We start from the raw sequence: 14,516 nt of genomic DNA, 5'->3' as shown, positions 1-14,516 counted from the left end.
CTCTATCCGCAGATTGATGAAGGAGCCTTCCTTGCGTATCCCAGGCCTGGAAAAGATGCCCTGCACTCTCACTGAATGAAAAAGATGGTGAAGGACCCGATGGTGTAGGAGTTGCTGGAAGAGGAGCAAATCTGCACGAAGAAAGCAGGAGCTTCAGAAGTTTTGAGCCGGAAAATAATAGAGACCCAACATCAGCACCAAATTCATCAACCCGCCTGCAAATCAGAGAAAAATCAGAAAATTACAAGGTATTTTGCTTCAATTTTTTTTTGGGATTTGCAATTGAGCAAGTACAATCAACAATTGAGCAGGTACAGGTGTCGAATCGCTCAATTTTGAGCAAAATAGGCAAAATTGGGTGACATTGGTCACAATCAGGATCAATTTGCAGGAAATTGGTCACAATCAGGATCAATTTGCAGGAAATTGAATGTCGAAATTTGGGGCTTTTGATGTAATTGTGCAATTAAGCACTCATACATGCTGTATGATGTGAAAAATCGCACATTTGGGCAAAATTGCAGCAAATTGCAGTGCAAATCAAGGGGCTTTTGTGCCGATTTGGTTGATTTGCATGCAGGCAATCGCATTTGATGCTGTGGATAATGTGTTGATGCCTTACAAGCACTCAATGTGCCTGTAAATTAAGGGGGTTTCATGTATTTGATGTATATGTGGCCAGGGGGAAGCATCGTGAACACTCTGGATGCCTTCATGTGCGTCAATGTACCATGTATGATTAGAAATTGATCTTAAATCAAGGGGCTTTTCAAGTTTTTATGCTTGTTGAGCTTGGCAAAGCAGCAGGCAAGACATTTATGCCTTGAATCCTCAAAAATCAGCTTGCAGTCAAGGGGCTTTTGCCCAATTTCTGTTCGGGACTGTTGTATGCAGTGTACAGGACTGTAAAAGTCTGATTTTCACTCATTTGGACAGCCAGGAGAGCATTTATTGCTATTGTACCTGTTGGTATAGATTTGGCACAGCTTTGTGCAAGTTTTGGCATGGTTGTACACTGTTTTGAGTGACCAAAAGGTTCAATTTCAGCTGCTGTACTTGCCGGTACAGGTTTGGTACATCATTGGAGAGCACTTAGTACTGCTGTACAGTACTTTGGAAGGGCAAAAGAGCACATTTAAGGTGCTGTCCAAAATCTGCAGCAACCAGATTTTGGTGTTTTCATCACATACAGTGGGAGAAAAGTTGCATTTGTGCTTCCGCAGTGGGAGATAAAGCTTGGGAGAAAAACTGTGAGCACTTTGTGTGCTTTTGGTGCATTGTTTGCACATTTTTGCTGGGAGTCAGGCATTGACAGGTTGCATATTGCTATGGCAACCACAGGTGAGAGCTCTTCATTGCTTCACATCAAGAAGCTTGAAGGCTCGCATAATTATGATATTTGGCAAACCCAGTGCTACAATGTGTTGCTCCAGAAAAAGCAGCACAAGCCTATCAAAGAAAGGGGTGTGATGCCCGCTTCTCTTACTGCTGAAGAGTGGGAAGATATGGATGAGCTGGCAAGATCTACTATCATGTTGTCTGTGTCAGACTCATTACTTTTCAGCATTCGTGAAGAGAAGACAGCTTGGGGAATGTGGCAGAGATTGCAGGACTTGTATGCCCAACAAAGTGCCTCAAGCAAAGTGTATTGGTTGAAGAAACTCATAGGTCTTCAGATGAAGGAAGGGGCGTCTATGACAGCCCATCTAAATGAGTTTAATGGTATTGTCAGCCAGGTCATCAATCAAAAGTTGGCAATGGACGATGAGTTCAAAGCCACTTTTTTGTTATGCACTTTGCCAGAGAGTTGGGACACATTCAGGACAGCCACTAGCAATTCGAATGCTATGCTGTCATATGCAGATGTTGAGGGTGCTCTTCTTCAAGAAGAGATGAACAGGAAAAACAACTCTGTTGGAAAGTCCAATGCAATGAATGCACGTGGGAGATCCCAGCAAAGGGGGAAAAGCCAAGAAAGGGGAAGGAGCAAGTCTCGCTCCAAAAAGGATTTGGAATGCCATTATTGTGGCAAGAAGGGACACATTAAAAAGCAATGCTACAAATGGAAAAATGATCAAAAAGAAAAGGGAAAAGGCAAAGACAAAGAGAAGGATGAAGCCAAAGATGTAAAGCCAAAGGGCAAAAGTGGAGTCAAGATTGAAGAAATCAATGTGTCACATGCAGGTGGCAGTGAGGATGAGGTCCTCTTTACGTCTTCACTTGATGCCCATTCACTTCTTACAGGTGGTCATGGTATGCACTCATGGATCATTGATTCAGGTGCCTCCTTTCATGTCACAGGTTGCAGAGACTTGTTTGTCAGGTATATTGCTGGCAATGAAGGAGTGGTTTATTTGGGTGATAACCATGCATGCAAGATTCTTGGCAGAGGTGATGTGAGGCTTGTGTTTTCAGATGGCTCACAGCTTATGCTCCATGATGTCAGGCATGTGCCTGAGATCAAGAAGAATCTGCTTTCTACTGGACAGCTTGATGATGCTGATTATGTTACCACATTTGGTAGTGGAAAGTGGAAGATTTGTAAGGGCTCACTGGTTGTTGCCAGAGGCTCTAAGGTGGACACTCTTTATTTCATGCATGCAGGTGTTTGTCACCATGCTAATGTAAATGCAACCGAGCTGCCGGAAATCTCTATGTGGCATAGCCGGTTGGGACACATGAGTGTCAAAGGAATGGAGCAATTGTCTCGTTTGGGTTACTTGCCTTCTCTAAAGTTTTCAAGTTTTCAATTTTGTGAGCATTGTATATATGGTAGGCAACTACAGTGCCCCCACAAGAAAGCTCTTGGACAGAAAGATGCTCAGTTAGAGCTTGTGCATACAGATGTATGTGAGATGCCTCAGCTTTCTTTGGGAGGGGCAAAATACTTTGTGTCTTTTATAGATGATGCCACACGCAAGGTGTGGGTTTATCCTCTTTGTTTGAAGAGTGATACATTCTCAGTGTTTCAGAAGTTTGTTGCTCATGTTGAGAATCAAACTGGCAAAACACTGAAGGCTTTGCGTTCCGACAATGGTGGAGAGTACATGTCCAAACAGTTTCAGGACTTTTGTGATGCTAAAGGCATCAAGAGGGAGCTCTCTACTCCTTATGATCCTCCACAAAACGGGACAGCAGAGAGGATGAACAGGACCATACAAGAGAAGGTCCGTTCTATGTTGTCACATGCTGCATTACCTCATGGTTTTTGGGCTGAAGCTGTTATGACAGCCGTTCACCTTATAAACAGGTCACCTAACACGAGGCTTGGTGGGAAAATGCCAGAAGAAGTATGGACAGGGAAGCCTCCGTCATACAAGCACTTGAGAGTGTTTGGTTGCGTTGCGTACGTGCACATACGCAGGGAAATGCGCACCAAACTTGATCCTAAGTCTCACAAATGCATATTCCTAGGATATGGTGACAGAGGTGAAATGGGGTATAGACTTTGGGATCCCATGAATAGAAAGATCATACGCAGCAATGATGTCATTTTTGATGAAACATGCATGTATAAGGAGCCTGCAAGGCAACAGGAGCCTGGCAGAGTCATCTTTGATGATGATGGACATCATGGACAACAACAAAGGGCTGTAAATCAGCCATTACAGCAGGAAAACCAGCCCTTAAATGGTGCTGAAAATGGTCCAAATGGACAGCCAGAGATGGCAGAAGATATCCCTATGGATATACCACAGTTAGAGGATATACCGGGCATGATTTTTCAGCCTTATGGCATGGAACAGGAGCCACCAATGGGTGATATGCAGGCTGGACAGCAACCTGCAAATGATGGTCATTGGGTACGGAGGTCCACAAGACCCTCCAGAGCCCCTGACAGGTTTGTTCCAGGGGTTGACTACTTGATGCTCACTGACTGTGGGGAGCCCTCATGTTATAAAGAGGCTTTACAGAGGGCAGACAAGGCTCTATGGGAGCGTGCCATGAAGTCAGAGATGGATTCTCTGCATAAAAATGGAACTTGGAAGTTGGTGCATTTGCCTGCAGGCAAGAAGGTTTTGCCTTGCAAGTGGGTATACAGGCTCAAAGTTGCACCAGATGCAAAGCCAAGATACAAAGCCAGGTTAGTGGCTAAGGGCTTCAAGCAGGAATATGGTGTGGACTTTGAGGAAATCTTCTCTCCAGTGGTCAAAATGACCACACTTAGAGCTGTGCTAGCTTTGGTTGCGCATGATGATCTGGACTTGATTCAGATGGATGTGAAGACTGCTTTTCTTCACGGTGATCTCCATGAGGAGATATATATGCAGCAGCCAGAGGGTTATGCAGTGAGTGGAAAGGAGAAGCTTGTATGCAAGCTGAAAAAGAGTCTTTATGGACTCAAACAGGTACCAAGGGAATGGTATCATAAATTTGATACATTCATGAAATCACAGAAATTCAGGAGAAGTGACATAGATCACTGCTTGTACACCAAGAAAGCTTTGGATGGCAGTCTATTGATCCTCATCTTGTATGTTGATGATATGTTGATTGCCGGGAAATCTCGTAAAGAGATGGATGCCTTAAAGCAGAGGCTGCATCAAACCTTTGATATGAAGGATTTGGGTGATGCAAATCACATCTTGGGTATGCGGATACTTCGGGACAGAAATCAGCATGTGTTGTATTTGTCTCAGAAGGAATACATTGGCAAAGTCTTGCAGAGGTTCAATATGGACGGGGGGAAGAAGACTAGTACTCCTTTGCCTCCATATGTGAAACTCAGTGCTATGGACAGCCCACAGTCGGATAGTGACAGGGCTGATATGGCCAAGATTCCGTATGCTTCAGTTTGTGGCAGTCTCATGTATGCCATGGTTGCTACTAGGCCGGACATTGCATTTGCAGTGGGAGTGGTTTCTAGATACATGGCCAACCCTGGCAAGAAGCATTGGGAAGCAGTGAAAGGTGTCATGAGATACCTGAAGGGCACACAGGATATGTGCATTTGCTTTGGCAAACAGGATGCATTAGTGCATGGTTGCACGGATTCGGATTATGCCGGTCATCCAGATAACCGGAAGTCTACTACCGGTTATGTATTTACATTCACAGGAGGTGCTGTGTCATGGATATCCAGGATGCAGAAGTGCACTGCCTTATCTACTACAGAGGCCGAGTATATTGCAGCCACAGAGGCTTGCAAGGAGACATTATGGCTATCTCGGTTAGTGGTTGATTTGGGCTATACAGGGGATATTCCATTGTTGCATTGTGACAGTCAGAGTGCCATCCAGTTGGCAAAGAACCCTGTCTTTCATGCAAAGACGAAGCATGTGGATGTGAAGTATCACTTCATCAGAGAGGTGATAGAGAACAAGCAAATTCAGCTTGTTAAGATTCATACGGATGACAACCCGGCTGATCTGTTGACGAAGAGTTTGCCTCCGGAGCGGTTTGCTCATTGCAGACACTTGATGGGCATTGAATGAGGCCAGTTTCAGCCTTGATATGGCCTTGTATATTATCATGTACATGCTGATTTTTCTTTTCCTTTACTTAAGGGCACTTTGCCTTTAAGTGGGAGGTTGTTGGGGTAAAGGCGTTATGCCCACCCTTATAGTGTGTACAAGCCCATAAGTTATAGTACATAGTACACTTAGTACTTTTAATGTACTAAGTGCACTATGTGTACTAGTGCAATATACATGTGTGATAGGGGAGTCACACACTCATATGCCTCATGAGTTGACTTATCCCCACAACTCTCTCTCTCACTCTCTCTCTTGCTTCTCTGTGTATGTCTCCCACATGACCTAACCCTAATTCTTCTTTCTCCCACACAAGTATCACCCCTCTGCCTCCTCTGTAAAATGCTAGCTTCCCTTTTTCTCTCGCTGCCCTAATCTCCGGCATGCACTCCCTCATATGTGCTAGCTGTGCCAAGGTAAGATCATCTCCTAAAAAGATACCCGTTTTCTTAAGGGCGGAGCGCTTGGCCAAGAAATCCTTCTTGGCCTCCAAGGTGGGAAAGCGTAAAATGAGAGCTCTCTCCTTCGAGCTCTCTCCTCCATTCTTGTCTTTCTTGCCCACTCTCCAAGCCCCCGTGTGTAGGCCTCGAAATGCCCATGCGTGTGTATAAATCTTTGGCTTCCTCCTCTACATTGTCACCGTCCTTAAGACCCGTGATCCGCACATGAAGTTCCCTTGTCTTTCTTCTTTGTTCCTCCTCAATGGTTAGGTTGATAATCTTCGAGGTAGATGTGCTTTCGGCCTCCTTGTTCTTACCTTTCTTGACCACTTCTATCCATTTCTCCGCTTCATCTACTTGCTTTTGCGTCTTCGTGAGCACCTCCACCTCTAGTCTCTAGAGTCTAGACTAGTTTATGACAAATTACAACTTCTCTAGACTTTGCATATCTAAATGTGTACAAATATCTTTTTTTCAAGTGTTTTTTAAATTGGATCGTACCTCAATCGAACTTATTTGTAGAAAAGCCAACCATCGTGTATCAAGAAATGGCATGGTCTTGTGGTGTCCAATGCCTACTCCCATTGAGTACCGAATTGCATGCAATCCACGTACTTGTGCTTCATTTCATCTAGTCCTATACCAATAAATTCCATCTGTGTGGATTGGATGTGGGACACCGTTCCTTTCGTACTCAAGGCATCGGTTCCATTGGGTCAGCCTTGCTTGGAAGGTATTTGATCATTCCACCAAACTACTAGAAAATGTGGCTTTAGGTCACTCCAATTCGTGCTTGGCATTGTTTGAAGCCAACGCAATGCTTGGTGATATGTGCAGTTGCGTCCATAAAGAAAATGTTTCCAATGCTTTAGGGTCACTACGAGGAGTTTCCGGTCATAGACCGAGTAGTTCTTTTCTATAGGGATCACCTTACAGGATATGTAAGTGACTGGATGTCCATTCTGTTGCAATATCGCTCCGATAGCAATGTTACTTGCATCGGTGATCACTTGGAATGGGTGGTCCCAAGAGGCTAGCGCTAAACAAGGAGTCTCAGATAATGCAACCTTAAGGTCCTTGAAAGTCTGTAAACCCCGAGGGGTTATTTGAATCCGTTGCCCCCGAGTCTTAACACCTCTAAGAAAATCAGTGAGAGTTGTCGAGATGTGAGAAAACTTGTCAATGTGGGTTGAATATGCCTGGCAAGTACCCACAAACGATCGAATGTCATGCAGTTTTCGAACTCTCTCGATTAAGGATTTCTGTCACCTTTGCAGAGATGGCTTGACAATGATTATATATCTGAGGTAATGTACCTCGTATAGATGAAATTCTGATTTTTTCTCGTTGAACTTTTATAGCTAAAAAAATTAGTATGTCATCCAAAAAGATGAAGACACACTTGCCTATCAAGTCCTTGAGAATCCGAATCATCATGCGGTTAAATGTAGCTGGAGCATTTGTTTAGCCAAAGGGCATGACCACGAACTCGTGGTGGGCCCGTTGTGTTCGGAATGTAATTTTGGGGATGTCCTCGTCCTCAATTCGTAACTGATGGTACCCAGTTTTGATGTCAATCTTGGAAAGCACCTTCGCTCCATTCAGCCTCTCTAAGATGTAATCAACCCAAGGCATAGGGAACTCGTGCTTTATCGTTAGTTTATTGAGCGCGCGATAATCGACACAAAAATGGGAGGATCCATCTTTCTTTTTAACAAAGAGGATGGGGGTTGCGAATGGAGACATACTAGAGCGTATGAAACCGAATTGCAGCAATTTGTTGAGTTGACAATCCAACTCCATCTCCATGGCCTTGCTTAGGTGATATGGAAACTTACGTTGGGCGGGGTGGGGGGGAGCTCAATCTTGTGGTCCTTCAGTCTAGATGAGGGAAGTTTGGGAGGTAGGTTGTCCCCGAAAAAGATCTTCTGGAACCGGCCATGTAGAGCTTGGTACCCTTCGAAGCACTTGTCACTTTCTAGGTGGTCCGAACATAGATCATTGCACATTGTGCACCTTTTTGGATCTCTTGTTTAGCTTGTATATGGCTAATGACCGGAAAGTTAGGTATCCTTAGTTCACACTTAATGATCACGTGAGCCTTTCACACATTTCAGGTAATCTAGAACACGTGCCAGTCCTGATGTGAACAAGTGAAAGCACTGGATCCCTAAGATTATGTTTGCACCTACAAGAGGGGCAACCATGAAATCGCGCACAAATTGTGTGCCCTGAATGACTAATTTAGCATGACGAGCCTCAAACTTGATGCTTGTTGTCATACGTGTGCTAAATCCTTTCACTTTCTTATCTACCGAGGTCAACGAAAAACAGGCTCGTCGAGTGGCCTGCTCTGTGACCACGTCCTCTGAACTGTTGTTGTCAAACAAGATGACGACTCTCACTATCATGTGCATGCACATGTACATGCTAATCCTAGGGCTATTTCTTGAAGGACAGCAGATAAAGAACCAGTTAGAACCTGATTCAGGAGCTGAAGCAGCTAGGTGTGGCATCACGGAGGACATTGGTAGAACCCACGAGGCTGTCTGAGTATTTATGGAGATTTATCTGAGTCGGTTGCAGCATAGGACAGGGTTTGTGGAGGGACATGGTTGACTGCAGGCCGGCCAGTCTATATGGGTTTTCCATGGCTTATAAATAGCTAAGTGCTGAGCTCTTGTTGATCACTCACTCCTCTAGGAAGTAGGGTCCTTAGACTAGATGTAGTCTAGGTGTTTACCACCTTTTGATGGCAGCCCATGGCTGGCCAAGAGTTGTACACCTTTTTGTACTATATAAATATACTGAAACTCAGCTATCTCTCCCTCTTCTCTCAATCATTCTTGCTTGCGTTTTGCATCGGGTTGTTGGTGTTTAGGGCTGAAAGATGAAACTCGTGGTGCCCGGCGGACTAGGGCCTTTGACACACTTGTTGATACAATCAATGCATATTAAAACATTTAAACATGGCCACAACCTTAACACATATCCATCATCACTTTGCATAAAACATAAAAGCTGGACAAAACATCCACAAATGCTGAAAATGGAGCTTGCACATGTGAGACCGCATAGAGGCTGGAATGGGCAGACCCCCTCCTTGGAGTATTTTATTACCCAAGGAGAATAATATCACAAACAAGCATCGAGGGCCTTACTCTACCGACAAGAGATGCTGGATTATCCATATACAAATGCCATAACACAGCCCAACACAAGGCAACCATAAAATTCAGCCATCACATAGCTGTAGAATGCCGAGCCAATAATATAAACCATATACCTCCGTGTGGGTACTAATTCTTTCCCAAAAACCACGGGTCTTAATGCAATAGAGCTGGTACAGCGAGTACAACTCTCCATTCAGCTGGCACAACAAGTACAATGGTTGGGACAGCAAGTACAATGGTTGGTACAGCAGGTGCAGTGGTTGGTATAGCAAGTACAATAGGTACGGCAAGTACAAGGGCTGGTACAACAAGTACAATGCCCAAGGAGAAGTTGATTCTTTCCCAATCCCTAGTGTCACATCAAACGCATGCTATTCTCCACTGGCTTCCATGCTTACACATGCAAAGACTAGGCTGAGAAATAGAGGACCGATTGACCGTGCACGCGGATGTAGAACGTCCACTGGATTGAGTGTAGACATCAAGTCCCCAGCATACTAGATTCTAGTGTATTGACACTTGGCGTAGACACAGTCCCCTGCCAACAAGTTGTCAGTCCACATGACCCTTGGCGTAGACATAAGTCCCTTGCCAACAAGGTATTAGTCCACATGACCCTTGGCATAGACATAAGTCCCTTGCCAACCTGGCGTCATGTCCACTCTACCACTTGCACTCCGTGTTTGACCACACTCTTTGGAGGAGAGGTGGACTCAAGTGTGTAACATAAGATAAGAATCACTCGCAGGCATAGATATCTTGGTGCTCCATAAACATTTCTGCTACACATAGTTTATAGGCACTTCGGCCACCAATAGTTTGTAGGCATTTCGGCCACCAATTCACACTATCCTCTCAAGTGTCCATGTCTCCTTCCATTTTGCTCTCTATTGTTCCACCCACATATGGTAGAAACAATCTCTAAGAGAGCATGTAGGACAAGAGAACACTACACAGGGTATATTGTGCCTGACACTACCTCTGAAGTGCCCATGTTTCCTTCCATCTATTCTCTATTGTCCCACCCACACATGGTAGGAATAATCTTTAAGAGAGCACGTAGGACGAGAACACTACACAGGGTATGTTGTACTTGACACTACCCTTTGAAGTGTCCATTTTCCCTTTCATCTACTCTCTATTGTTCCACCCACACATGGTAGAAACAATCTTCAAGAGAGCACGTAGGACAAGAGAACACTACACAGGGTATGTGAACCATGAGTTCTATAAGGCCAATGCATACCAAATAAAGGGAGCCAAAAAGAATAATCCATCCCGGTAAAAGGGAGCCATAAACATAATCCATAAACCTGAGGATGGATCCAAATCCCTAGAAAAGAAGTCGAGGAATCCATAGACTTGTATGCCATAAACCTTGTATACCATAACTCTTACCACATACTCTGTGTTGACCACACACCTTGGAGTAGAGGTGGACTTTTATCCGTAAAAGCGTCATATCCAAGATATATCCAAATATCTCATCTCTGTAAACTCGGACAGATTCGTCCATAGAAATTGCTTGTGAAGCCCAATATCTATATAAATCTCGTCCAAGAAAGAAATCTCCATAGATATAATCCATCCCAATAAAGGGAGCCATAACCAATGTTTCCCTGAAACCATCTCAAGGCAAACAATAACACCTTTCTCCTTGCATGGCTATACAAGGGTTAGTGAATATGAAAAGCACTTCACAGTAAATAGCAAAAGCACCAACTTTGCAAACTTAAAGTATACTTAGCTTTTCTTTGCCAGGTTGGTTATGAAGCCAAAAGAAATATCTCCTCACTATATCCTTAAGATATCCCGAGAAATATCTCCATATAGCTTGCCTGTAAGCTTGATAATATAATCCACAATATCCATATGGAAATAGTGCTAAACACGTGCACTTAAAGCCAACTCCATACTTCCAAGATAAAATTTTGTGAATTCATAAATCCTTAGATCAACAAGTTGTCTATTGCTCATGCTCTTGCTTCATAGGCTATGAAGCAGCTGGCCTTGCTTAACAGCAATGATGGTAAGTGTGGTTCCCACTTGAGATCTTTTCTCTTCCTTATTGATAGAAGGAAGCCTCCGCTTCCAAGAAAGCCTATGCTCTGATACCAATGAAACTCGTGGTGCTTGGAGGATTAGGGCCTTGACACACTTGTTGATACCATCAATGCATATTAAAACATTTAAACATGGCCACAGCCTTAACACATATCCATCATCACTTTGCTTAAAACATAAAAGTTGGACAAAACATCCACAAATGCTGAAAATGGAGCTTGCACATGTGAGACCGCATAGAGGCCGGAATGGACCCACCCCCCCCCCTCTCTCCTTGGAGTATTTTATTACCCAAGGAGAATAATATCACGTACAAGCATTGAGGGCCTTACTCTCCCGACGGGAGTTGCCGGATTATCCATATACAAATGCCATAACACAGCCCAACATGAGGCAACCATAAAATTCAGCTGTCACATAGCTGTAGAAATGCCGAGTCAACAATATAAACCATATACCTCCGTGTGGGTACTAATTCTTCACCAAAAACCACGGGTCTTCATGCAATAGAGTTGATACATCAAGAACAACTCTCCATTTAGCCGGTACAACAAGTACCATGGTTGGTACAGTAGGTACAATGGTTGGGATAGCAAGTACAAGGGCTGGTACAGCAGGTATAGTGGTTGGTACAGCAAGTACAAGGGATGGTACAATAAGTACAATGGCTAGAAATCATAATAAAATGATTAAATATCCTTGCCTTCAGTATTTCTTCGCGATGGAAGCATCGAAAACAGTCCCCAACAGCCATTATTCTTAATGGGCAGCCTTCAAGAGAGAGAGAAAGAGAGTAGCCATCATTAGGGAAGCCTGTAATGGTGGTAGAGGCTGGTGTGCAGTAAGAGAGCCTCCTCCAAATGAAGAGAGAGGACTCCAATTTATAGGTTTGGGGCTCCCATGAGCTAAAATGGCAAGAGAAGGCTATAATGACAAGTGGAGAGCCACACAATAGCTGAGGTGACAAGTGTGAGGCCACTTGTCTCACTTTGATCCACTTTCTGACAAGTGTGAGGCCTCTTGTCTCACTTTGATCCACTTTCTTGCCACATGTCTCAATCTACGAGATGGGTTCTCCCGTAATCTTTACCTAAAAACTTCCTAACTAGTAGCCCATTTGTCATAGGTACTTTGGCAACTCTTGGTATCTGCACAGTTCCAGATGTAATGACACGAACAGAATTTTCATTGGAGTCGGGCCCAAAATAGTCAAACTCTCCTAAATTTTAGGAGTGTGATCCTTTGTATCCCAGGATAATCTCCCATTCCCAAAGCTGGTACTTTCCAAATATTTAGACATCCTCGAGTCCACCAGACCCCTTTTCATACTCGGAAATGTCTAGGCTGGTGACAAAAGAAGACTCCCAAACCTTTTCGCATGTAACATCGGTATTAGAGCATCAGGCTTATTAAGGCTAAACATTGATTTAGTCCTAGGTGAAGGTGCACAGTCCAAGGAGAGGAACATAAGACATGCAAGAAGTTCCTAGCTGGTTGGTTGGTGGTGTTCCACAAGACCCAAGGGGAGTGGCAGTCCTATGAGTCGGGTGCCACTTGGGGCACACTAGGAAAGGCTTTCAGGCAACGGTTCTAAGGGAGGATGAGCCTCCAAGGGGTGCAATGAGAGTGGTAGACTCAATACTCAAGAAAAGAAGACGAGAGAAAGTGTTCAAGGACAGGGCATGAAGGGATAGGGGAGAGGATGGAACAGATGCATGAATCTTCAGCCGATTTGGAGTTGGATTTGGAGACCGGGCAAGGTTTTTCAGTGAAAAGGTTGCCAAGGAAGGAAGGATGACAGGTTTGGGACTCTTGGAAGAGACAAAGGGATGATGACAATCATCCAAGAATAGAAGTTGAAATCAAGTTTAGGAGAGGGGGATGTCATGTGCATGCACATGTACATGCTAATCCTAGGGCTATTTCCTGAAGGGCAGCAGATAAAGAACCATTTAGAATGTGAATCAAGAGCTACAACAGCTAGGTGTGGGTAGGGAAGACACTGATAGAACCCAAGAGGCTGTCGGTGAGTATTTATGGAGATTTATGCGAGTCGGCTGCAGCATAAAAGGGGGTTTGTCCAAGGACCTCGCCGACAGCAGGTCGGCCAGTCCATATGGGTTTTCCCTGCTGTCGGCTAGTCCATATGGGTTTTCCATGGCTTATAAATAGCAAAGTCCTGAGTTCTTGTCGATCACTCACTCCTCTAGGGAGTAGGGTCCTTAGACTGGATGTAGACTAGGTGTTTACCACCTTTTGATGGCAGCCCAAGTTTGGCCAAGAGTTGTACGTCTTTTTGTACTATATGAATATAGTGTTTAGGGCTGAAAGAAGGCTCCAGAGCTTCCATATGTAATACTTGCACCACCTATGTAGCCAAATGTTCTGAGCAATTCATTTTGCTCATACTCCTGGTCATTGTTGCCCTTTTGCATATCTTCGAGCTCCTGGCTGACAATGGCGCCAACTGCAGGAGTTGGAACTGGAGGACTAACGACAACCTGGGGGGTCGGTGTGGGAGGCTGGCTCACCACCACGGAAGGTGTCGAGGTCGGGGTGGTAGTTTGAGCAAGGGTCTTCTTAGGGCATGCCTTAGAAGTATGTCCTTTTGTATGACAAAAGAAAACATTGCCCCTCCTTGTATTGTTCATGCTCTTCGGGATTGAGCTTACCACTTGTCTTACCGGCCAGAGCCTTTTGGTCTGGAATAAGGCGAGGTCCATTGTTTGAGTTCTTGGAGCGACAGGCTTGCGGGGTAGATCATGTGACTGGGTCTGCTTTTGGCCCTTGCCAACGGTAGTGGTTGCCTTGGCTACTCCAGCCTGGGAGGTCTTTGGTTTTCCTCGGTGTATTTTATCTCGGCACTTTGCCTAAGCAAAAGTACCCGATCAAAAGTCTGGGGTTCAAACATGCGCACATCCCACTGGATTTGGGTGTCCAAACCGTAGAGGAGTTGACCTCGTTTGTCCTCATTTGATTTTTGCAATTGTAAAGCCAGCTGAGGGACTTTATTTGCAAACTGAAGGACTAATAGTGCGTTTTGGCGCAATCCCCTATACTCGTCCTTGAGTCGCTCAAGATAACGAAGTGGTAGAAACCGCTTCTTGAGGTCAGTGACAAGTTGGTCACATGCGTAGGTAGCAACTCCATAATTCGAATTGGCCTGGGCCCAATGAGTCCACCAAGAGATGGCCTCCCCTTCGATGTGGCAACTAGCTAACACCACCTTCTCTATGTTTGACTTCCTACTAGTAGCAAAGTAGGCTTCAAATTGATGAATCAAGGAATACAAAGGTGTGGGATCGAGTTTACCGTTATACTTGTAAGTTAAGTCTTACACCTTCTCGTGAAGGGGAGTCGGAAGA

At 44.5% G+C, this 14,516-nt stretch overlaps 1 protein-coding gene across 2 annotated transcripts in view; it reads left to right on the top strand.

Moving 5' to 3' along the window:
• LOC147639818 (putative protein phosphatase 2C 11) overlaps positions 1–14,516 on the top strand; it is a 93,440-nt gene that overhangs the window by 11,237 nt on the left and 67,687 nt on the right. The gene's annotated exons all lie outside the window — the stretch shown is intronic.

This window comes from Cibotium barometz, chromosome 3, assembly GCF_041138505.1.
Source record: "Cibotium barometz isolate CiBa-2024 chromosome 3, ASM4113850v1, whole genome shotgun sequence".
Classification (NCBI taxonomy): Eukaryota; Viridiplantae; Streptophyta; class Polypodiopsida; order Cyatheales; family Cibotiaceae; genus Cibotium; species Cibotium barometz.
Note: the sequence above shows the minus strand (reverse complement) of the source record. Positions and strands in the feature narration are given on the sequence as shown.